The 23,104-nt window shown below is 53.5% G+C and overlaps 1 protein-coding gene across 4 annotated transcripts in view; it reads right to left on the reverse strand.

The window, feature by feature from the left end:
* RFX2 (regulatory factor X2) overlaps positions 1-23,104 on the reverse strand; it is an 84,425-nt gene that overhangs the window by 61,165 nt on the left and 156 nt on the right. For 3 of the 4 annotated variants that reach the window (XM_029916626.1, XM_029916624.1, XM_029916623.1), the window contains exon 1: positions 22,952-23,098. The gene's annotated coding sequence lies outside the window, so the exon portion shown is untranslated. Of the gene's footprint in view, positions 1-22,951; positions 23,099-23,104 lie in introns of those variants that run through there. The other variant, XM_029916627.1, reaches the window with a different exon arrangement.

A 23,104-nucleotide genomic window follows, 5' to 3' on the forward strand; every position in this document is an offset into this window, starting at 1 on the left:
ACATAAGCCCCGTGGATACACGTAGATTCACTGAATTATACACTTTAAACGAGCCGACGGGTAAATAAAATATATCTCAATACAGCTGTCCAAAGAAGATATGCAGTGCCCTGGTGGCATGATTTGAAGTCACAAAAAACCGCAAACAACTTAAATGTTCATCATCAATAGTAAAACCATTAAATAAAGTATGGTACACCCCAGGTGTAATGCCAAGATGCCGTCAAAAAGAATGAAGTACCTTCTCTAAGAAAGATCTCCAAGATATACATCAGGGGCTCTCAAATATATCAAGAATAAGTTTATGTAGGGGCGCCTGGGGGGTCAGTCAGGTAAGCAGGATCTGACTTCGGCTCAGGTCAGGATCTCACGGTTCGTGGGTTGGAGCCCCGCATTGGACTCCGTGCTGACAGCTCGGAGCCTGGAGCTGCTTCTGATTCTGTGTCTCCGCCTCTCTCTGTTCCTCCCCTGCTCACGCTCTGTCTCTCTCAGGCTCTCGATAATAAATAATGTTTAAAAATGTTTCTTTAATTGTGATAACATTTGTAAGCGCTGGAAAGCACGTCGGTTCTTGCAAACCTGCACACTGTGCGTCGTGAACGCGGTCGTGAACGCGGTGTGTGCAGGGAACACCACTACCGTTCGACTCACTTGGTCTACAGTGCGCTGCCACTTTCAGGACCAGAGGCTTCGATATTAACTGTCAAACACCAAGAGGGAATTTACGGGACGAGCCGACTGTGGCGCATCCGTACAGTGGGGGACAGTGGGATGGAAAGAACAAGCCGTCGACGCATGCGCAGCACGATCACTCTCCAAGGCGTTACGTGGGGTGACGGGGTGGGGGCAGAGCACGGTGGCGGGGGCGTCAAGGGCGGAATGAAGTTCTGGCTGCACAGGGCAGCTAAGAGAAAGCACTTGGGTGTTGATCTGCTCTCTGCCCTCCTGGTGGGTGGTGGGAACCGGAATCTACCCGTGTGTGAGAAAACTCACCCCAAAATGTAAACACGACTGTATGTAAATTTAAACTATAAACAAACAAAAAGGAACAAAGTGAATTTACCAAAGAGCAGGCGCTATTCCAGGCTCTGGGGACTCAAACGTGAACAAGTTGGATCTTGGGAGTCAGACATCCTCGAGCAGGAGGCTCAGACAAGAAACGAGTCGCCAGATATACAAGGTTATTTCAAGAGATCTGGGCCGGGACAAAAGGAGAAGGCAGGGACAGAGCCGGTGGGGAGGGGTGGTGGAAAGGGGCTCCCAAGTTGTCACTAGGCCAGTTAAGGGTGTCGTGGAGGACAGTGCCAGCATGAGACCTGGCCACACATAGGGAGATGGGAGGGGGCACTCCCAGCACAGGGAACAGTAGGTGCAAAGGCCCTGTGGCAAGGGAGGGCAGGGGGTTGGAGACAACAGCACAACCCTGAGGGCACGGCCAAAAGTCTGAATCTTATCCCAGTTCCTGAGGGAAGCTCCAAGCAGGGCCACAACACATTCTGGTTAAACCATATTCATCTTAGACTATTGGGAGAGTGAAGGCGGGAAAACCAGGAAGGAAGCTCCCATGGCATACGGTGTTTTAAATAGTTTTTTCATTTTTTTTTATTTTTGAGAGACAGAGAGAGCACGAGCAGGAGAGGGTCAGAGAGAGAGGGAGACACAGAATCCAAAGCAGGCTCCAGGCTCTGAGCTGTCAGCACAGAACCCGACGCAGGGCTCGAACCCACAAACCGCGAGATCATGACCTGAGCCGAAGCTGGACGCTTAACCGACTGAGCCCCCCGGCTGCCCCTGCATACAGTGCTTTAAGATTTTATTAATAATCAATGCTTTTTAAGTTCCTAACTGAACTTATTAAGACCCACATATGGAAGCTGGACAGGAAATCTATGATTGTATAAAGAAGCCAAGTAACATTAGTCCCAGTGAATGAAGGGTTAACTCAGTAAGTATTTAGTCATCATGAGAGTTAATTATGGCCTCTACGATTTTCATGCAGGTAATTACACACCTAGTAATTCATCACAGCCCACAAGCATCAGCTTGCTTATTAATTCAGTGTTAATTGTCCGTGTTGACTTATAGATGCCATTATCCAAAAATTAAATAATTTACAAGTATACTTTTCTTTTTTTTTTTAAGGGACATAAAAAAGTAGACAGGAAATGAACAAGGTCTTGAATCTGTAGTTTGGTTACAGTTCCTCACTGGTAGGGATTAATATAGTAAATTGATTTCAATCGTGGGTTGGCAAACTTTTTCTTAAGTATAGGGCTGGACACTGTTTTTGGCTTTGCAGACCATAAGGTCTGTGTCGAAACTACTCAACTCTCAGTGTTTCTAGAAAGCAGCCAGTGATGTCACAGAAGGAATTTGTACAGTTGCATTCAGAGCCCTCCCAGAGCTGGGGGCTAAGGAAGTAAATCAGCACTACTTATCCTGTCTTTAAAATGTTGATATTTTGCTCATCATGGATTTTTGTGTGTGGCATTTGTTTTGATTTTTAAAATGCTGCATCAGTAAGATATTACTTATCTTGATGCCTGAGGTTTTCTGGTGCCTTAGGTTTCATGCCCGAGGTGAGCGCTTCATTTGCCTCATCCTATTTCTGGCCCTGGACCTGTTCCAATAAAACTTTATTTATAGACACTGAAATTTTCATATAATTTTCACGTGTCACCAAATATTCTTCTTTTGATTGTTTTCAACCATTTGAAAATGCAGAAGACATTCTCAGCTTGTAGGACTTAGAAAAGAACGGGCGGGGCGCCCCGTGTGGCCCCCCATTGCGGAGTTTGCTGACCTCTGTTTTACATGGCGGTTGATGAAGCGTGTCACGTGCCTCCTTCTGTTCTCAGAAAAATACCTGCTATGAGCTGGCCCTCAGATGTCTCTGGACAAATGAGTCCTGTTTTCTCCTTGCTGAGACTCCTGCCTGGGTAACTCGCCGTTCTCCTCTCAGCCAAAGGCCCCCCAAACGCTTCAGCCCGCAGACCCAGAAGGCCGGCCCTCGGTCCTCGATTGGCCTTGTGCTTTCCTCTCCAGCACGGACCACGGACTCAGAAGTGTAACTTTCCTGGGGCGCCTGGGGACTCAGCTGGTTGAGCGTCCGACTTTAGCTCAGGCTATGACCTCATGGTGCGTGGGTTTGAGCCCCACGTCAGGCTCTGTGCTGACAGCTCAGAGCCTGGAGCCTGCTTCGGATTCTGTGTGTGTCTCTCTCTCTGCCCCTGTCCCACTCATGCTGTCTGTCTCTCAAAGTAATAAATAAACGTTAAAAACTTCTAGAGAATATTGAGAAGTGGTTTAAACTCTGCAATATGCCCCCTCAAATAGCTACACAGGATTCTATACCTTGGTCCACAGACTCACAAGGGTCACACATCAGAGAGGCCATGAACTTCAACTTGAACATGAAATTTCAGGGGGGCATGTGTGCTTACACCTGGTCTTCTGGGAAGAAATTCCCAGTTTTCAGCAGACTACAAAAGAGGTCCAGTCTGAAGAAAGGTTAAGAAAAACTAGGCTATTGTGATACATGGGTTTGTTTTTTTCTAAACTTAAGTTTATAAATTTATAAAGATTTCAAAGTCACACAGAATTCATTTCAGGTGGGATTTTAGTTTGATATGAAATGGCTGAAATGTGGAAATAGGTTTTTTGGTCTCGGATTTTTTCCCCTCATCGATTAGCCATCTCACATTTTTACTTCTGAGGAGTCACTCCCACGTGGGAGCCCGCCTCCTTGTGCCATGGTCTGTGGCAGTGACTCGTGTCAGAAACCACTCCTGGGTGCCAGGATCTGCACACCAAATTCCAGAGCTGGGGCCACCTGCCAAAAAAGAGTGGCTGTCCTCAAGTGTCAGCCACGCAGGGCCGAGTGCCGACGAGCTGGAGACTGGAAAGGAGAGAAACTCCAGCCTCCCAGCTGCAGAGCGCCTTCCTGCCCTGGGGGGGGCCGGTCTGAACCCCACCCGGGCTCTCCGGGCCTGGGAGACAAGGAGGAATGCCGTGGCGAGAAAGGCCAGCGTGCTGTGGAATTAAAAAAAAAAAAGGGCACAGTCTCCTAGACATAAAAAGGCAAAGGGATTCAGCCTGCGAGATGGATGCCGCCAGACCAAGATGTTTTAATTACAGCGAACAGTAAGGTAATAAAGCAAATACCATTCCTCTTGCCGTTAAAGGAAGCAGAAAAGCACCCTCACACGCTATGGAAGAGCCTGAGGTGTTCAGCACCCCCACACCGGCGTCGCCTTCATACACAGGATGTTTTTCGAGCACCCGTAAGAGTCAGATGTGCCCAGGACTGTTCGCTGGACCAGCTCTCAGTAAACGTTTTCTGTAAAGGGCCTGGTAGCACACATTTTAGGGTTTGCAGGTCAGATGGCCTCTGTTGGGACTTACTGAACGCCCCCACTGTAGGGAGGCCACCAGCGACAAGATCACTCATGAGCATGCCACCTGCCCCGGAAACTTCATGCATGGACACTGAAACGTGAACTTCGTATAATTTCATGTGTTCCAAAAGATTATTCTTCTGTTTATTTTTCTTCAACTGTTAAACACAAAAAGTCATTATTAGTTCTTGTCCATCCAAAATCAGATGGTGGGGCGGATTCAGCCCATGACGTGGTGTTTTGAATCTGTACTGGACTCAACTGGGTGGACTTGTGTCTCAAAAACAGAGCCTAAGGTAATTTTGGGCAAACGGACAGGAATCAAACAGTACATTTAATTTACAAATAACATTCTAGATATCTCAGTGGCCAGATGGTCAAGGACACTCTGAGGGTAAAGGCCGATATCTCTGTCATATCTTCCTCCTGCAGCATGAGGATGCAGGATTGTGGGAAGGCTCTGGAGCGGGCGTGCCCACAGGTCAGAGCTGGAGCCACGTCACAGACGGATGGGGAGGGCAGCCCTGTGTCCTGTCGATTCTTACCCTCCCTTGCCTCCACTGTCTGCTCTGTTTTTTTTAAGTATTTTTATATTATATTTTATTTTATTTAAAAAAATTAAAAAAATTTTTTTAATGTTTTATTTGTTTTTGATACAGAGAGAGACAGAGCATGAGAGGGGGAGGGGCAGAGAGAGAAGGAGACACAGAATCTGAAGCAGGCTCCAGGCTCTGAGCTAGCTGTCAGCACAGAGCCTGATGCGGGGCTTGAACCCACAAATGTGAGATCTGACCTGAGCCAAAGTCGGGGGCTTAACCGACTGAGCCACCCAGGTGCCCCGATTTAAAAAAATTTTTAATGTTCATTTATTTTTGAGACACAGAGCATGAATGGGGGAGGGGCAGAGAGAGATGGAGAATCGTAAGGAAGCTCCACGCAGTGCGGAGCCCGACACAGGGCTCCATCCCACAAACCTGGGATCATGACCTGAGCTCAACTCCAGTCAGATGCCCAGCAGACGGAGCCACCAGGTGCCCCTGCCCGCTGCCCACTGCAGTTCTGACGTCTGCCCTGCCCCTCAGGACTCGGAGTCCTTGGGCATTTCATGGAAGAGACATTTATGGGTGCAAGAGAATTGTGAGGGGTGACACTCTTGAATCCCCAGCTCTCCCAAGCTGTTAACATGGCCAGGAAGCACATGAAAAGATGCTCAACGTCATTTGGAAGATGACGTAGGAACCACTAGGCGCCTCCCCCATTGGCTGTAACAGAAACGAGGGGAGATAACGCTGGTGAGGAGGGACCGGGGCTGGTGGGAACATAAAAGGGCACCACGCAGGGCAACCCAGTCGGCAGCTCCTCGCGAACTTGGATGTGGAGTGACCATGTGACCAAGCCCTGGAGGGGTGGGAACCCGTGTTCACACAAGCGCTGTCCACGCATGCTCACAGCAGCCTTCCTCGTAACAGCCAGAAGCAGAAGCACCCGGATGCCCATCAACAGAGGACCGTGGGCCGTCCACACCGTGGACTATTATTCAGTCATGGAAAGGAGCGAGGCGCCAATGCCCGCTGCCCTGTGGAGGGGCCCTGAACCCGCGGTGCTCAGTGAGTGAACCAGACACACGGTGTGTGTGGGTCCATGTACATGACAGGAAGGGGGTTCGTGGCTGCCAGGGTGTGGGGGCGGGAGGGGAGTGACTTCTTAGCGGAATGGGGCTTTTTTCTGAAGTGATGGGAATATTCTAGAATTAGATGGTGCTGTGGTGACAGTTGCATAACATTTCGGATACCCTAAAAACCACTGAATTGTCCTTTAAAATGGTCAATTTTAGGTTATGTGAATTTTATCTCATTTTTTAAAGAAAGATGACAGCAAATGGATTGGCAAATGCTAGACGAGAAGAAAACCAGACAGCATGTAAACTAAACTTGTCCCTATGTTCTTTATTTTAGAAGCGAAACAGGATACAGATGACACAGCTCGCCACAACAAGAAAGTGAGGCCTGGGAACTTCTATGGTCAAAATCTTTTTTTGTTGGTTTTCTTTAAGTAATCTCTACACTCAGTGTGGAGCTCAAACACAACCCCGGGACCAAGACTGAGCCAGCCAGGCACCGCGGGTCAAAATCCTTCTTAACATTTCCAGAACAAACTTTGTTAACTAGCAGACCAGCCCTTGAACACAATCCTCAGAGATCTTCTCTTTGAAGACCTCCAGTGACGGGCGGGGGTGGGGTGGGTGGTGAGAGGTGTAAGGAAGTCTGGGTTAGAAATGCCAAACATGTGTTTAGATGTGAGTACAGAACCAACCGGGTAGGGGTGGGGCGGGGGCAGGGGTGGGTGATGAGCCAGAAAGCAGTGAGAAGCCAGAGGCTGGCATTTCAGTCAGGACTCAACCTGCCTATAGGGCCCAGCTTTAGAGTCGAGAGAATTATAGACTTTCTGGCTAAAGTCTACGTGAACAATACCACTGGAGAAAGAGCAGGTAGTTTCTAGAAGATTCTACACTCCTGAAGCACTAAGAGAGAAAAGCCAGATTAGGTTAGTGTCTCAGAAGTCTTAAAGGAGGTGAAGAGGAAAAATATGATCCACTGAATTTAAAATGGCCAGAAAGCTCAGGTGAAGGATGGAGAGGCTTATCTGTATTTAGGGCATCAGATTTCTGGTTTTAAACTGCGGGACGTTGGCAGAAAGACAGAGGTTCGAGAGCAGGCACTGCAGCGGGGCTCGGACCCCATGCGCAGGTCAGGACGGAGGTGGCCCGCACGTGGCCCGCTGGACTGCTGGGACCCGACGGCTGGGGATGCAGCGGAATGAACGCTCGGCTGAGTGTCAAGGCCAAGGCGGCAAGGAGTTGGAACCACGTGTCAGCAGGGAATTCAAAGGGGTGGAAGATGCCGTTGCTATGGGAGAGGCAGCTCGGAGCCAGGGTGACAGGCGTGAACTTGTGTGGACACAAACCGGCCGGGCGGCTGGGCCTCCCCCGGAGGCACACGCGGGCATGGGCGCAGCTCGTGGTGACAGACTGGGGCTGAGTCAGCCACCCGTGGGCTGGAAACTGGGCAGAGTGGAATTGACAGGGAACAAGTTTCGGAAGCCGGGGCTGATCCAGAGAGAGGTGACTGGCGGGGGGTGGGGGGTGGGCGGGTCAGAGAACCTCCAAAGTCACGGGCAGAATAGGATGGACGTGCTCGCCGTGCATATTCCTGGGGGTGGGGGACACACGGTTTCACCGGATTGCCAAACGTCCTGTGACCCACTGTCCCCCGTACGGGATGGGGAGCGGAGAGTAAAGGACAGGCATATTGTCGAGGCGCCCACAGCGCAGAGGGGGGGCGGGAGGCGGTGGCGCAGCGGACACGCTGGGGATGGTGTCGTGCAGGCAAGGACCCAGTGGAAAGTAACCGTCCCTGCAGGGCCGCGGCGTGAAAGGGGTGAGAGGCCCAGTGCAGAGGGGAAGGAAGCCCCTCCCACCCGGCACGCCCCTTCCGGGAATCCGCCCGCATCCCGCACGTGCGCACAGACACCTCTGGGCGTGGATGTTTGCAGCGCTGCTGCTCACGAGGTGGGAAAGGATCAACAAAATGCCCCTCAGAGGGGGCTGGCTAAGTGGCTGAGGGCACCCGGGTACAGTGGCACGTCACGCGGTGTTGGAGAAGGAATGAAGCTGCCACGCAAACAGTGATGAGGAAAGATACAGACGAAGTACTAGGTGAGAGAGAAGGTGCAGAAAGTGGGCAGGATACGGTCCTTTCTCCAAAAAGAAAAATACTAGATCGGCTATAAGAGGAGCGAGGTGCTGACGCACGCGGCCCTGAGGACGGACCCAGAACACACGACACAAGGGAGGGAACCGACAGGAGAGGCCACACGGGGTGTGAGTCCACGTGCGTGACCGTCCAGAACAGGCTCGTCCACGGACAGGAAGGGGCTCGGGGGGACAGGGCGCTGGGGGTGGGGGAGGAGGACTACTGATGGGCACAGGGTTTCTTTTTAGGGTGACGGAATATTCTGGAACTATACAGTGGTGATGGTTCTATGACGTTGTGAATAAATGAAAAACCACTAAACTATTATACACTGTGCATTTATATAAAAAAGGGAGTTTTTGGGGTGTTTGGATGGCTCACATTAAGTGGCTGACTTCGGCTCAGGTCATGATCTCACAGTCCATGGGTTTGAGCCCCGTGTCTCAGAACCTGGAGCCTGCTTCAGATTGTGTCTCCCTCTCTCTCTCCCCCTCCCCTGCTCACACTCTGTCTCTCAAAAATAAATAAATGTTTAAAAAAAACATAAAAGAGGGAGTTTTACGCATATGAATTATATCTCAATTCAGAATAATACCGTATCGCCAGGCTCTTTTATATGCAACATAAAATATCTGAAAGAATCCACACCGAGCTTTATTAGCGGTGGGAGGGGCAGAGGAGGAGCGGTGGGGTGGGGTGCGGGGGCGCTTTCTCCCCCTTTATATTTTGTGGTATTATTTGGAGGCTTCACAATGAAAAGATTTCCCTGACGTAAGAGGAAGGAAACGGGAGTTATTGGGAACTGCCCAGAAGGGCCCCAAAGTCCTGAAACGGTCACTACGGAATTCCGGGACCAAACTGCTCAGTGGCCCGGAAGGGACACCTGTGTGCAGAGCCAACCACGACCATGTGAGAAAACGGAAATCTTTGGAGTCAGGTGGGCCTGTGTTACACCTGTGGGTGGCCTGAAACTGCACTGGCCGTGAACTATCCGAACGCCGGTTTGTGGCTCAGACAATGGTCACCTTTTCAAAAGAAGGGCAGTGAGCGGGGAGCTGTGCCTGTGTTTGTTTTGACGCCGCGGGCCATCTGTGGCGACAGTCCACCTGGAAGGCGGCCGGTCCAAACTGGGAGGTGCGCATGTGTAACGTACACACTGGATTGCAAAGACCCAGCACGCGGGAAGAACAGGGAACATCCCACTAAAAATGCACTCCCGCAGCCCCCATGTTAAAACAACACAATTCTGGACATATTGGCGTAAGTAAAACATGATTCAAATTAACTTCACCTGTCTGTGTTTACTTTTTAACTGAGACTACTAGGAAATGTTTTTTTTAATTTTTAAAAATATTTATGTATTATTTTTGAGAGAGAGAGACAAAGTCTGAGCAGGGCAGAGGGGGAGGGAGACGCAGAATCTGAAGCAGACTTCAGGCTCTGAGCTGTCAACGGACCCCCCCCCAACCCCGAACTGTGAGATCATGACCTGAGCCGAAGTCAAATGCTCAACCGACTGAGCCCCCCAGGTGCCCCTACTAGGAAATTTTAAACTGCACATGCAGCTTGCATTGAGTTTCTGTTAGACAACTGTGATCCAGAACAATCCTAGAGTAAGTCACCAAACTGAATTCACAAATACTTTATGAGGGAGGTCCTAGTTTCCAAGAAAGTAAGCGAAATGATTCTTAGAGCTAGTTAAGATTTCAACCTGGTGAGGATTGGGTCAGTTCAACAAGTGATCACTTGGTGTAATTATAAGGTGTCCCACAGACGCAGTGGGACGCGGTCTCTATTCTCTCCTCTCAGGAGAGAGCAAAGGAGAGTCACAAATAACTCTTATGTGGCCAAGGGAACAGGTGCAGACTCCAGCTGGGAATCTGGGACAGCCCCATCCTGGACCCTGAGGGAGGGACAGGACCTACCCTAAGTGCGTAGGGGTGCAACAAACAGGAAGGAGGGGCTAGTTTAAGAGCAGGATGTGGGCAGAGCAGGGGCTGGGATGGGTTGGAGACTCAGCTGGTTGGAGCAGAAGCCAAAGGCTCGGGGCTCCTGGCAAAAGCAAGCCGGGCCACCCGGAGAAAGGCTGTGAGAGCCGGTAGAGCCCCTGGACTCCATCCTACAGGGCAGAAGTCAGCAAACCACAGCCCTGTGCCCGAGCCAAGTCCCGCGCGGTCCACTGCCGGGTTTTGTATATAGCCCATAGCTAAGAATGGTCTTTATATTCATAAATGCTTATTAAAAAAAGCAGAGCCAAAATATTTTGTGACTCATGAAAATTATATGAAATCCACATTTCGGTGCCCCTCAATATAGTTTTATTGGCACAGGGCCACACCCATGTTGTCAACAGCGGAGTGAGTAGTTGCTAACAGAGACCCGTCTGGCCCACCAGGCCTGAAATAGTTCCTATCTGGACCTTTATAGAGAACCTCTGCCGAGTCCTGCACTTCCGTGGAACACCAAGAGGTTCTGCGGGCTTCCTCTGCTCAGATAAAGTAATGGAAATTTTGCTCATTTGCAGAAATACCTGTCACGGATATATGTCTCAAATTAAAGACCGTTTGCCCTAAAATATTTCTTACGCCCCTGGTACAGGCTTCCCCTCACCTGCTAGTGACCGGCAGGACGCGATCCACGCAGCTCTCCACACGCCCTGCAGCACTGGGAGGTGCTGGGTCAGCCCGCTGTGAACGACTAAAGGATGTTTGTTCGTGCGGCCATCGCGCACCACGATCCTATTTTATAATGTAACCATGTTTTGCTTAATAAGGACGTTGCGAGTGCATGTGATTTGAATTAAAGGCGCCGATATTCCACGGTGTCCCGCAAACGCATCAGGCATCGCCCTGGCCACCGCTAGCAGCTGAAGGCCACTGCTGGGCTCAGTGGAGGGAGAAGGCAGCACGGTGGTCTGCGCCACGGCCCTCCCGAGGGCGGCAGTCGGGAGCTGCCGTCTTCCGCTAGAGCATCCGAACTAGAGGAGCAGCACCAGGAACGGACAGGATGGGGACCTGTGGGCAGCGGATCGTGGGGTGAAGGACGGGGAAGCAGACGGGCGGGGCCCAGCGGTCATGGCTGTCGACAGAGACTCTGGCACCAGGATTATAATTTCTCCTGCACTCACAGCCTTGCCGTCCTCTTCAGCCCTGGGCCCAGCCCTCTCTGAAACTACAGAGAAAAGTCTAGACTGAGCTCATGCTGCTGCCGAAAGGCAGATGGAGCTGGGTTTTGCAGGAGGAGGGACCCCTCTGCTCCCCGCCCAAGGGACCAGAAACCACAAGAGGCGTTTTTGCCTTTGTCGGGGCCGCTGGTCCTACCGACCCTGGCGGGGCTGCACTGGGGTTAGAAGGAACGTGTGCAAAGTGCCAGGCATATGGTAGGTGCTCAGGGGGTGGGGTCGTGGCAACCCCTTTATTTTTAAAACATAACCTTGGGACCCACCGTCATGACTTTTAACTTCTGGCTGCTGCCCCCTCCTGAGGGCTGCTCTCTTCTTTGCCCCGTCTGCCACTCCCTGCCTTTCCCGAAACACCCTTTTTCCCTTGTTCTGCAGCACAAGGGGGAGTCCGGCCACTCAGCAAGCAGCTGTCAGAGGGGCTGGGCTGCTGGCCGGCCCGCTCTGGCTGCGCAAGGAAGTCTCCCTGCCCGAAACTCTCAGGATTCACGCGAGCAGGTTTCATGGAAGCCCAGGGGTCACGGTCACTTGAAAACATTTTCCTGGGGCCCCGGGGGGCTCAGTTGGTTAAGCGTCCGATTTCGGCTCAGGTCATGATCTCCCAGTTTGTGAGTTCGAGCCCCGTGTCAGGCTCTGCGCTGACAGCTCGGAGCCTAGAGCTGCTTCCGATTCTGTGTCTCCCTCTCTCTCTGCCCCTCCCCAGCTCGTGCTCTGTTTCCCTCTGTTTCTCAATAATAAATAAACGTGAAAAAAAGAAAAAAGAAAAGAAAAGAAAACATGTTCCTACATCCAGATGTCTCCAGTTCCCTCAGACAAGAATCCCTGCAGTGCCAGAAGGTCTCACACGGCCCCGGGGAGGTGAAAACGGCCCACTCAATGATGGCATGTGTCACGTTCGCTCCGAGCTTTGTCACAGGACGGGTGACCGTACAGACAGGCATGTCAGAGTCTCTACTGCCCAGCAATAGGGGCTTCGCTTTCCAGCAAGCGCATCTCAGCCTAACTGGTTTCCGCTCTGCCTGGTGGTCACAGTTCCCTCTGTCCCCCCCCCCCACCCCCCACCCCCGTGCCGCTAAGGGCACTCGGCTAATGTTCACACTTTCAGAGAGGAAAGGGAAACGGGGCTGCAGGAGAGAGTGCTTTCCTCACACACATCCACCTCGTCCTCCACCTCAACAGGCCATGACCTTGAACCAGCACCTCCTTATGGGAACCACTCCTGAGCCGCGGAACAGCGCTGGGGAAATGGGTCTTTCAGGCAGTGAGCCGGGGTTAGGAATATTTACCTACACAGTGAGTCAACTCTATGCAACCCTGGTGCCTACATAGCCCGGCAGGCTTTCCAACCTTTGAAAAGTGCCAGAGCCGCACAAAAGCTGAGGGTCCAAGTGCTGACAACATGCAAAAAGAAGGATTCATTCATTCCACAAATTGTGAGTGCTGCCTTTTGTGGATGAATCAATTCTAACAGGCATAGTAACTATATTTGTTACAAAGCAACTTTTTAACAATTTGAAATCTTTGAAAGTTTCAAAGCAAACCAAATACGAATCAAGACGCTGTGGTTGGCTTGGATAGAATGAGGCATTCAGTGCCCTCCACTGTGCACAGCCCCTGGGGACTACGCCTTCATTTCCCTGGGAACACCCCTGCACTTCCCAGAAACGAACCTGCCTTGCAATCTCTTCGCTGAGCAAAAATGGGGGCCAATGAAGGAAGGGGCCTTTGATTAAAATTTCTTTAGGGATTTGGTGAAGGAAAACCACGCGTCGAAATGACTGGAATGTTCATCTAGACTGAACCAAAAACGTGGCGTTTGTAAGCCTACCGGATCTCAGGGAACAGTTTCATGATTTTTGCTTCTTGTTAAAACCAAAGGCTGCCGTTACTGGATGCAGGCCTTACCCCCTGAAGAACGCTCTGGGCTCTGGCCTTGGGCTGGCTCACACACTAAATATGAAGCCTTGGAGAAGTGTGGCGGGCATAGCTGTCCCCGTGCTCAGGAGCTGACAACCGAGAACAGGAACGAGACACATAAACCTCTGCTACGTGTCCAAGGAGCCTCGTGCTGTGGTCATTCAGGAGTAGTGCCACTTCTGACCGATTAATCCCACGGCCCCTCGGTGGGGGGTGACTCTGCCCCCACAGGGGACATTCGAACATGCCTGAAGACACGGGTGTTGGGAGCCAGGGGGTGGGTGCTGCTAGCAGATGGAGCCGGTGGCGGCTCAGAGGCCTACAACGCGCAAAGGCTGCAGCGGTGAGGTGGAGAGATCTGGCTCGTCTGAACGTTTTCCCACTCGGCTCCCTAAGTCACGTCTCAAGGCTCCCAGGTAAGAGAGCCCCGGACACGGATCCTGAGGGAAAAGCAAGATTTCCATCAGCAGAAATGACAGTTCAGAGAGGAGGGCAGACAGGAGTGTCAGACCTGTGTGTGGTGTGGCAAGTCCATTCCAGGGACCAAAGGACAAGGCAACGAAAAGGGAGCCTTTTCATTTCAAGGCTAGAAATGGCCTTGAACGCTGAGCTCAGCACATGTGGTTATGCCAAAGGCCAGGGGCCAGTGCATCGGCTTGGCCAACAGGAGCAGAACGTGCCCGTCTGCCCTCCCCTCCCGACACGGAGCAAGTGGGTGGGAGGCGAGATCAGAGCGTGAGGGGAAGGAAGCCAGCCCCGAGCAAGGGCGCGCAGGTGGGCGCGGAGGGCGCTCCTTGGCGCTGGGGCAATACTGCTTCCGGAGCAGGGGGACAGGGCTGGGCTACTACAAGGACAGGGACGAAGGACTGCAGTCACCCCTACAGCCAGAACGAGGGCAGAAGCTGGGCTTGTGCGGACCCCTCGGGTGGCAGGAAGGCCTCAGTGCGGGCACCCCACCACCCTGCAGTTTCTCTTAAACAACGCCCAACCGAGGAACCGTGTCTTTCGTCCGCTAAGGCTCCCCGACGGCCACCGTCCGGCCGACAGATGGACGCCCGGTTGTGAAGTGAGACCTGCAAGGGACTGGGTCACACGGGGCTTCCAGAAACACTTTTGATGCACTCCTGTTGGGCATTTGAAGAGTAGCCAGTGTAACCGCCCGACTGACGAGCTCCTGAAATAAATCTCCTTTGCGCTTTAAGCTCAGCGCAGCGGCCCTGGCCGCGGGCGATCCCAAGTCTCTGCAGCATCTTCTCTGGTCTTAACTCTGCCCAGGAGGGATGTTAACACACGGAAGCACGCGACCAAGCATAACCTCCTGAGATGCTTGCGATTTGGGGCCGACGCAGGTTCGCCACGTGGACAGAGAGCCCAGAGAGCAACTCACATGAAGACGTCCCCAGGAAGGTGGATTCTTCTAGAATATGAAGAATTCTTTTAAAAATCTGAAGCACATCCTTCAAGCTATTTTCTGGGAGTTTGGGATTCCAAATGTATTTTTTTCTCAAGGCAGGCTGCATCTGCCTGCCTGTGTTCTGAGGACGGGAGAGGGGGGAAAGTGCTGCCTGGTGTTTCCTTTGGGTTCTCACTGGCTGGGGTGGAGCAAGAACACGTGTTTGTGGGCTGACAACTTGGTGTGTGGGGGCCGGGGTTCTGCTCCCAAGGCCTTACCCCACAGATCACCTTTTGGACAGAAAGGCTTCCTGGAAACAGCACTGTTCCTCAAAGATGAACGGTTTGCATTTTAAAAATATAAGCATAGTTAAGTGTTACTGCAACCTTAGGAATGGACTTCTATATTGTTAGTATGATTTCAGCCATGCTCTGCAGAGACAGGCATGCATGAGCGGGGCCTTCTGCCTGGGGGGCGGGGGGACTGGCCCTTTTCCTTTCTTTCACGGGCTGTCCAAGTCTAATCCGCTGGTCTCTACCGGGCCTCGCTCTTCCTGGGGCTCGGGCCTGGCCTTGCGTCTCCTTTGCCTTCAGGGTCCTTCCCCCGCCTCCCTTTCCACCTAAGAATTCCTTCAAAATCCCCTCCGCCCAGCGCTAGTCAGAGTAGCCAAATGGTGGCGGCAGCCCCAGTGTCCACGGACGGATGAGTGGGCAGGCGCGGTGAGGCCCGCCACACCCTGGAATCCCGGGCAGCCACAAAAAGGACCAGGATTCTGACAGGTGCCGCAACGCGGGTGCACCTGGAGGGCGCAGCAGGCCGGACACAGGGGGACACGCGGCATCACCCCGCTTCCACGCGGCATCTAGAAGAGGTAGATTCGTAGGGACAGAACGTAGACTAAAGATTATCAAGGGCGTGGGAGGGTAGAAAGGGAACTACAAGCGGCGTCTGGGTGGCTCTGTCGGTTAAGCTCCTGACTCTTGGTTTTGGCTCAGGTCACGATCTCGAGGTTTCGTGCGTTCAAGCCCCACGTTGGGCTCTGAACTGACAGCCTGCTTGGGATTCTCTGTCTCTCCCTCTTTCTCTGCCCCTCCCACATTTCTCTCTCTCTCTTTTAAAACAGATGGATAAACTTAAAATAAATAAGTAAATAAATAAATAAAGAGGAACAGAAAGTTTCCGCTACCGGGAATAGAGCTTCCATTTGGGGCGACAAAAAAGTCTTGGGAACAGCGGGCATGGCTGTGCACCACTGTGAATGCACTTAATACCGCTGAATCATACACTTAACAACAGGCACGGTGGTGAATTTTACGTCCTATGGAAGCTTTGCCACAACTTAAAAACCACTTCCTGGGGCGCCTGGGTGGCTCAGTGGGTTAAGCATCCAGCTTCAGCTCAGGTCATGATCTCACAGTTTGTGAGTTCGAGCCCCGCGTCGGGCTCTGTGCAGACAGCTCAGAGCCTGGAGCCTGCTTCCGATTCTGTGTCTCCCTCTCTCTCTGACCCTCCCCCACTCACACTCTATGTCTCTCTCTCTCAAAAATAAACATTAAAAGAAACCAAACCACTTCCTTCTGCTGACTCTCCACTGGTCCCTGCTTCTGGAAGGTCGGCGGCTCTGGCCCTCTGCGCTCACTCTGCACCCTCTCCTTGGACGCTCCCACAGCTTTCATGACTGCGATGGCCGTTTGCCTGCACCTACGTGCTACCCCCTAGCCTGGGCCACCCCCATCAGCTCCAGACCCTGCAATCAGCCTCCTGGAAGGCTGTCCCCAGCAGCGTGTCCCACAGACACTTCAAGCTGGCCATGCCCACCACCGACCTCATCACTTCCCCTGCCTGACACCAGCATCTCCCGTGGCCCCTGACTCACTGCAGTGACATGTTCCACCAGACCCCCCAACGTCAGATGCTGGGAATTGCCCTCCCTGGCCCTGGGCCCAGAGTCCGTAAGTCCCTGACTGAGCCCCTGAGAACCGGGCCTTGACTGTCGGGCAGGCCCCCGTCACCCTCCCTCTGGACCGTGGCAGCAATCTCCTGTCCCTTCCTCCCTCCAGACTCCGAGCCTTCCGATGCCCCCCCACCCCGAAATCACACGTGACCACAGAGCTGCTTCCCCACAAGCGCCAGAGATGAGCCCCACATGTCCCGCCAGGGCTCAGCACACTTTTCCTGTAAAGGCCCAGATGGTAAGTATTTTAGGTTTTGCGGGGCACATTCTGCTCCGTTCACAAACACCGGACTCGGCCGTCGCCTTGTAGAAGCAGCCAGAGACAGGATGTGCATGAGCGTGGCTGCGCTCCCACCAAACCTCGCTCACCAGAGCAGGCTGCAGGCTGCACGCGGCTGACACCTGCTCTTCTCTCTAAGCTAACCTCCCTCGTACCCTGTGCCCGGCTGGCCTGGCTGTGTTTTCAGGTCCGTCTCCACCCAGATGCCGGCCCCACACAGACGTCTAGCACAACTACTTTGGAGACTGCCTTCCTCTCCTAGTTGTTTTGGCCTGTGCAGCCTCAGAGGATAGTGCTTGACTCAGATGAATGAATGCATGAATGAATGAATGACAGAGGTCAGAGGTCCAGAAAGTAGCTCTTCCCATGAGCAGCTGGACACCGCTGATCTGGCAGTTACAGGCAGAGGAGAAATCTACGAACCATCTAATTGGTATTCAAAATAGCATCCAGACTGCTCCTTGTGGCCTTCAGGGTCCTCTGTCTTCCTCCTCCTTATGCTCACTGGGCATCAACCATATGGCTCCCTTTCTCTGCCTTGATCAGGCCCAGCTGTGTCCTCCAGCCCCAGGCCCTTTGCACTTGACCCCCCACCTCATGCCTGGGAAGGCTCTTCCCTCTGAACTCCACAGGGCTGCTCCTCTTTGGCCTTTCAGTTTCAGCTCAACCGTCACCTCCTGAAGAGCTCCCTGGGACCCAGCGGCCCAGCTCTCTCACACACACACACACACACACACACACACACACACACACACACAGAGGCTCAAAATAGCCACAGAGATCTTCGTAGAAATAGGCTTACTGCACATAGCACGTCTGGGCTTCATCACAGAGTGTGTGACAAATAATCACCGTCTCAGGCCCTCCCTGTAAGTATGACGACATATTTTTAATGGCTGTATGATTTCTTTTTTCTTTTTTTTTCTTTAAACGCAGACTCCAGCAGGTGATTCACAGCATCTGACCCCCACTCGCTGCACATACTACTACAGGTTTGGAGGTCAGCTGTATCTCTCTGAAAGTCACAGAACTCCAGAAAGTTCAAGTACGAATTAGGAGCTGTGCGGGCGTACCGACAGGGTGCTCAAGCACATGGGCCCTGCGTATCATAAGGCAGGAATGCGTTTCTGGAAACGAGAAGGGAAGCCCAGCAAGGAGCCAGGCCAGGCTGTCTGCTCCTGCGGGCCCAGCTCGAGTCCTGGCACGGCGAGCAGGCTGCATCTTACCTCCAAGCGCCTGATTGCCGGACTTTGGCCGGATGGCACCCAAGAGCCAACGGTAACAGAGAAGGGAAACCAGTTTTTAAGTGCTGGCCACGAGGCAAAGCCCGGCCGAGATGGCGATGTGTGGGCACCGAGCGGAGCCGGGCCCGTGCCGCAACCAGCGTGGCTGACTTCCAGCACCTAACGCTCGCGGAATGATACATCCGTGCCAGGCAGCTGCCCCCCTCGCCGGAGCGCCTTCCTCACCCAAAGACAGATAGCGTAGGCTCACCCACTCCATCGGGCAAAGCACATTTCCCACAGGCCTCCTCGGCATTGGTACTCGTCGGGAAACCCAAACAAGGACATGGTCCCAGGCCGCTACTGCTCGGTGGTTCCCGTATAGTAATAATCACCAGCGTTGGAAGAAAAGTTAGGAGCTAGTCTCCGCGAAGCACCTGCTCTGGGCCAGGCCCTGTGCTAAGTAGTGAGAAATAATCTTTCCAATACGGTGACCATACTGCCACTAGTGTCTGTTTCACGGACGCCACACCTTCCCGGGAGCCCCCGAGCTAGGCGGCGGAGACACCACGCGCAAACCCTTCGCTGCGGGGCCCCACCCCGGGGCCCCTTTACTCGACCCTCTGCCCCCCATTCGTCCAGCCCAAGCTGCTCCAAGACACACGGGCGGCGACATAGGCAGCAGCTCTCCGTTTCTGCATCGGCTGCCCCCGTAGGAATGGAGGCAACTATCCATTTGACAAGCACTGAGTGAGCAGCTCCTCAGCGCCAGAGTTGGGCTCAGCTCGGAGGACAGAGAAGTTAATTAGACACACAGGGCCTCCTCCCCTTAAGGAGCTGAGCTTCTGACGAGATGGTGATGAGAAAACAGATGCGCGTTACGTCTGGCATGTGGGCCGTAAATGCTAAGGAACGAGAAGGCAGGGAAGGGGGCTGAGAGGGTGTCACTTTCGAGGGGGTGGTCCGGGAAGGCCTGAAGGTGGCGGGGGAGCAGCCCCCACGGCCACGGGTGAATAGCTCTCTAGACCCAAGGCTTGAGGCGCTTCCAAGAGGCCTGCAGGGTTGAAGAGGAGCGAGGAGCAGGATTCCTGCCGGCGTCGAGGCCGAGAGCACTGGGTTGGAGAGGCCCAGGGCGGGAGGAGACTGGCCTTGGCTCCAAGTGAGATGGGAGCCGTGGGGGGCTCTGAGCGGAGGGCTACGTAACAGGAGGTAAGGTGCCCCCTCGGCTGGGCGAGAGACACTGGTGGCCTGGAGCGGGGGGCTGGCAAGGGGGTGGTGAGGTGTGCTCAGATTCTAGGTCCCCACTGACGGTGGAGCCGGAGCATTTGCTGGTGGCTTGCGTGGAAAAAGAATACAGGACAATTGCAAATTTTGGCTCCATCAGCAGGAGAAGCCAGCTGATAACTACTTAGAGGGGCGCGGAGCCTGGAGGAGACTGTGGGGCCCGCCGGGAGCTCGGTTTGGCCACCCCGTGTTGAAGCTGCGTGTCAGAATCCACCTGCGTGGACACACTTCTCTGCGAGGAAGGCCCGAGGGCCTGGCCTCCCCACCCGTCACCTTAGGCAGGCCTGCTGCCCAGGCGCCGATCTGCCAGGGTCCCTGCTTGGTTCTTCTTCCCAACCCCCTTCACCTACTCCTTATCCCACATGCCCTTGATTCTGGGTCTTCCCTCTTTGTTCTCCCCCCAGTGAGAACCCCTTTGTGCTCTTGGGGTCTCCAAGAAGCGCATAGGTGGTTTTCCGCTTTCTCTCTAATCCCCAGGGCATAGTCCATTCATTCACGCCTCCAGCACAGGAAGCGCGCCAGGCACAAGTCTAGAGAACGTGATCCATGGCAGAGCTACTCACCACTTGAATTCTAGAAAGGGAGTCGAAACGCCTTTTTAAATACATGAAGTCCCTAATCCCTTATAACAATGCTGATGGCCGCAAAGCTCTGAAATCTGCAAGCTTTTGGTAAATTTGGCACAAAAAGCTAACCTGAACTAGCTTGAAGTTGTTTACAGTTCCTATCTACCCATGCGGTCGGAATACCCAAATCGTTTGGTGCAGAAATATGGATGTGTTTGCTGGTGCATCGCGGGCCAGGGGATGTGGACACTTGCACTCTCCTGTCCCCAAGTCCGGGGAGGGTCCCAACTAGCCAGATGATTTCTCTGTGAACTTCTCTTGCCTTTTAAATAGTTCACATTTTACAAAATAAGTCGTTGTCTGGGGCAGGGGTGGGAGGTGGAGAGGCACATTATTTAAATAAGTGATCAACTTGCAATTAATTAAAAAGGGCCAAATATGTTATAAGATACGGTTCCTATGAGCCGTGGAATTTTATGAGCAAAACAACCACAAGTGCTTACAGAAATCCCACCAGTACAGTCAAAATTTTGACTCAGCTATAATATTCATTAACGTTCAATTAATTAAATATTGACTAATATGAATTTGATTTTAACTAGAGTCTGAAACTACAGATTAGCTCTAAGGAATGAGATCCAGAGAAACGGTTTCCCAGGATCTGCATTTCTGGTGAATGGGTCCGTCCTGGCAGTGCTCTGGCCATAGGTAAGCATGGCCACTAGGTAGCTGGATATTGGGGCAACGTGCGCCCTTCACCCAGAATGCGAGTATCGGCTGAGTTTCAAAGAGCTTGTTCTGTCACTTGGGTAATTAATAATTCTGTCCCCCTGTACCCAGATGTCCCTGTGGAGCCTTGAGGCAGCTTATCTGGCACAAGAGAGGAAGGTACCTAAAGGGCTAAGTCATCCAGTTTCGCTTTTACTGCAGAGCCAAATGGTTTCTGAACCCATTCCCAGCGGAAACAGCCGGAATATCATCACAGGACCACAGAAAAAGTTAGTGGGAAGTCTTTTTTAAAAGCTACCAAGTCCCCTCTGTTCGCAGTGATCAGTGATTAAGGAAAGATTCCTTATGGGGGGGACGGGGTGCTGGGCCAGGCTGGGTGGGGGCAGGCGGGGGGGAGTGGAAAGGGGCATCCAGGCTCCTCCTCCCTTCTCTGGCCAAGGGCAGGCGAGGAACCATCTCCAAGGGTAGTTTGGAGTCAGTTCACATTTTTAAACTGCTGGGAGAGAAAGAACAGGTACCCATCCTAGTGAACCCCCAGGGCGGATGGGAAGGGGGTTCACGGGCCGCCAGGGTTTCAGAGCAGGAGGCCAAATGATAAGAACACGTTGACCATACGGGCAAGGGAAAAAAAAAAAAAGCTTTCGTTGTGGCTGTTCTGCGTCTGTGTCGTTGTTATTATTACGACCGTAATGATTTCGTTGGAACCTCGGCGGACACGGGGAGCCTTGTAAGGCTAGATATTCTGGACTGGCGGCCACGGAGCTGGCCGGGGAGGGTCTGCCCTGACAGTCGCGCCGGAGCAGGAGGACAGTTGTGAGGGGGAGCTCTGGGCGTCGGGGGGCCGCGCAAGGAAAACATCCAGAAGCTAAAGGCAGGAGGTCTGGACTCCCTCCCTCATTCCTGCCGGGCCACCCGGAGGTTAAAATTAGGACGATGAACCACCCCCGCCTCCGCCCAACGGCATGGGCACTTGGGCCTCCGGGGCCCCTGAAATAGCCGCTAGGATCGGAAAACCGAACTTTCCGGGGCGGCAGCAGCGGAGAGCCGCGGGGACTGAGCCGGGGCGGGCGGGAGTGTGCGCGCGCACGCGTGTGTGTGTGCGCGCGCGCGCGTGCAAGTGCGCGTGTGGGAGGGGGTGTTCAGGACTGGGGTTTCAATTCACACACACACGCAGACTCACACACGCACAATCCAAGAGAAAATGTCACTGAGCGGTCTGGCCACCAGTTGGGCTCTTTGAACAAAATAATAAATTAATACATAAAGAAAACTTTTGGTGAAAGTCTTCTCGCTTGGGGATCGGCCCAAAGGGAGGGGCTGCGGGCGTGCGACGGGGCTTCCTGAGGGGCGTGGAAGCACCGGCGGACCCAGGACCCCCCCAACTCAGGAATCGGGGTTGGAAGGAGAGACGGGAGGACTGTCCGGGGAGCCCTCACCGCGACGATTTTTGGCAGAGAGGTGAGAAACGAGTCCCCGGGAAGGCCGATTCTCGGTGAGTTTGTGGCGGAAAAGTGGGGGTGGGGGGCGGTTCTCCCAAGACGAGTGCCCCAACTTTTGGCTAAAGGGTGAGAAAAGGATTCCAGGGGAGCCCTCAAACTCGCTAACGACGAGCCAGTCCCCGGGACACCCCAAATCCAGGAAATCGGGGCAAAGGTGAAAACGAATCTTCCAGCCCCCCCCCCCGCGCCGTCAGGAGTCTGCGGTTAGGAGTGACAGAGGGGCGCCCCAATTTCAGACATTCCCGGAGCGAAAGAGAAGAAGGGTCCTCAGGAGCCCCCAATTCAGAGAGTTTAAGGTACTGGTTGGAGACGGTTTCAAGAAGTCGAGAGAAAGTGAGAGGCGGGTGCCTGGGCGCCCTCAACTTAAGGATTCGGGGAATAAAAGTAACACGAGGTTCCCAGAAGCCCCGGTTCAGGGAACTGGAAGATAAAAGTTTGAGGGGCCCCAGGCGCACCCGATTCGTGCCCTTCGAGGGCAAGAGTTGAGAGTGGGGTCTCGGGGGCCCGCGACTCAGGAAGTTTTTTGAACAGTAGGGCGATGGGTTCCCACTTGCCCCCGAGTTTGTCTAAAAGAAGGGGGACTCCCGGGCGCCCCCAAACTCGGCCGCGCCTGAGGGACCGGGCTGAGGAGGCGGGTCCCGCGGGCGCGCCATCCCGGACGTTTGGGGGTGAGCGGCGGGGGCTGCGCCGCCCGCCTGCCGCCCCCCACCCCAAGCCGGACCCCCGCGGCCCCCCGCACTCCCCAGCCAGGCCAGGCCCGGGGCGATCGCATCGGTCACCTGGAGTTCGGGCCGGGAGTTCGGGCAGCGGCTCCCGCGGCGGCAGCAGCGGCTGCTGCGTGTTGGTCCCCGTTGGTAAGTAACAGTCTCCACGGCTACAGTCTCTATGGCGGCGGCGGTGGCGGCGGCAGCCGCTCCTCCTCCAGCTCCCGC

Source organism: Suricata suricatta, chromosome 12 (assembly GCF_006229205.1).
Source record: "Suricata suricatta isolate VVHF042 chromosome 12, meerkat_22Aug2017_6uvM2_HiC, whole genome shotgun sequence".
Taxonomy (NCBI): Eukaryota; Metazoa; Chordata; class Mammalia; order Carnivora; family Herpestidae; genus Suricata; species Suricata suricatta.